Raw genomic sequence first — 2,447 nt, 5'->3', positions numbered from 1 at the left:
AATTGATGGAATATGAATTACAACGTTTCAAAACCTGATGCCATGCTGGAGGCACTCACTGATCCATACCAAGACATTTACAAGACATCTCCCTGGCCAACTGATTGCAAGAGAGCTGGAGAAAGAGAGAGAGAGAGATCTGTGTTAGTACCTAGTCCAAAGAAACATGACCTAACAGAATATAGACATTGTTATACAAAATCATTATATTACACTCCTGATGATGATCAAAAGTTTTAAGAAAAAGGTTATGGAATTATCCCATAGGAAAAAAGAGAAAGCAATCAACATATTGCTCCAGATAAATCTGTTGCTAAAAGTGCTGAAGAACAGTGAGAGGAATGACGCGCCTGATGCAAGCCCTGGGGGTGTCAGTCGCCTCTTCTGCATCTGAAAGCCGGACAATGAATATGGAAGATCATAGAAGAATGGATGCATTTGAATTGTGCTATCGATGAAGAATATTGAAAATACTGTGGACTGCCAAAAGAACAAATAACTGTCTTGGAGAAAGTATTGTCAGAATGCTTCTTAGAAATGAGAATGGTGAGACTTCATCACAAGTACTTCGGACATGTTGTCAAGAGAGACTGGTCTCTGTAAAAGGACTTCCTACTTGCAGAAGTGATCAGCAAAAATAAAGAAGGTTCTCAAGAGGCAAAGATAAAGGTGAATGACGAAGTGACTGGAACAGTGGGTTCACACACAGCAACAATTGTGAGGCTGGCACAGGATCAAGCAGTGTTTTCATTTATTGTACATAGGGTCACTAACCACAACAACTTATCCATTAAAATAGCATAGGATTTTTTTAAAGGCATTTTTTCCCACGCACACACAAAGTCAGAGGATAGTGATGAAAAAAATAAACTATCCGAAAATTCAACTGCTCAATGCTTAAAACCAGTTCCTGAAATGTTTACTTTTAAAGAGGTAATTGAGAACATCCAATACTTAGAATTTTCGAAGTATACAAAAGCAAACAGAGCAATTTTGTCCTAATCTTTTTTGTTTTCCTTTTGAGTCCCCTAGGTAATAGAATCACCCTTTTACCTAAGAAATTTGCCTACAACTGAGAAATATTTCATAATTTTGATGTATGAATTAGCAAAAGAACTAGAAAACATATTCCTTTATGTTGTGAATGATTCCCCTTTTGTATATTGGTGATTCTTAGTTGCACAAATACTTAAATGCTAAAAGACTAAGTGGAAGGTGGGAGAGAAGTTGAAACTCACTCAGAGATGCTTTGGAAGAAAGGCCTAGAGACATACTACCCAAAGTTGAGTTCTCAACACCCAATGCTCTGCAACACGTGAGCTCACCGTGAGTCAGGACAGTTGACAGCAAATGCTTGCTTTGTGGTTTTATATGTTTGTGATCCTGCTCCTTTTCCCATATAACATTTGATTATCAGGAGAGAAGAAGAATATTAAGACTTTGGTTGCTGTTAGCTTGCACCACTCTCTGCCACCATTTAATGATCCAGAGCTTATCGCCAATGTCCTTGCTCATTTTTCTTACTTCTTCAGCCCCATGCTGTACGCTACCTATCCCCTCACTGTCCAACTTTTTTATATTTTGGTTTGTTTGGGGCGGAGGGAAATTACTTTTTCAAATCCAAAATACTTAGAAGGATATAATGGGGCACGCTGCTGAAATGTATAATTAAGATTAGACTGCAGGGAAAAACAAGATGTGCTTGGAAGAGTAAAGTAAGCCAGGCCACCTCCTTTCTTTCAGTGCTCCAACTGTAAGGAAGGTTCTGCACAGTGGCTTTCCACAGCCTTCACACGGTGCATGTGAAAGTGATAAAATAACACCAGCTGTTGCCTTCAAAGACTTCAAAGCAGAGCCTGAGTAGGTAAGAAACCACTCCTTCATCCATCACTGACACTTCAGAAAGGGCTGGATCCATTTAAGTCAGATTGAATATTTGTAATTCATAATATTTGCAATGTGTACTGTATTTCATTGATAAAATGCCCCCGTGTCTATGCATGCAAAGAGAAAAGATGCATATAGATAACTCAAGCCAAGCACAATCACTATGCTTTCGAATACATGTACAAATCTTCAGGCTTTTGCTTCCCATTGTTTGGAGCTTGAAACAGTTTCTTAACATTTGCAACCAAGAAAGGAAGGCTAGTTTCATAGGATTTCGCAGAATTTTCTCAACCTGTTTCTGATCAAAGGTCAGCACTGAGACTTCCCACTGAGTGATGGGGAGGAGAATTGATACCTTTTGGGGATACGTCCTTTCCCAGCCCAGGCAGTGTTTTGTCTACCAACCAGTGCCACGGAGCTGTGGTTCTTTAACCTTGCTTCCCGTTGGAATCCCTGGAGAACTTTTATAAATACCTGTATAGTTCCCGGAACCTCACTACAGATGTGGCAAATCAGAAATTCTCAAGTGAAGCCTATGTCTGTGAATATCTTTAAAACTC

The sequence above is a fragment of the Tenrec ecaudatus genome, chromosome 15 (genome assembly GCF_050624435.1).
Source record: "Tenrec ecaudatus isolate mTenEca1 chromosome 15, mTenEca1.hap1, whole genome shotgun sequence".
Taxonomy (NCBI): Eukaryota; Metazoa; Chordata; class Mammalia; order Afrosoricida; family Tenrecidae; genus Tenrec; species Tenrec ecaudatus.
The sequence above is the reverse complement of the archived record's forward strand: the minus strand, read 5'-3'. Positions refer to the sequence as shown.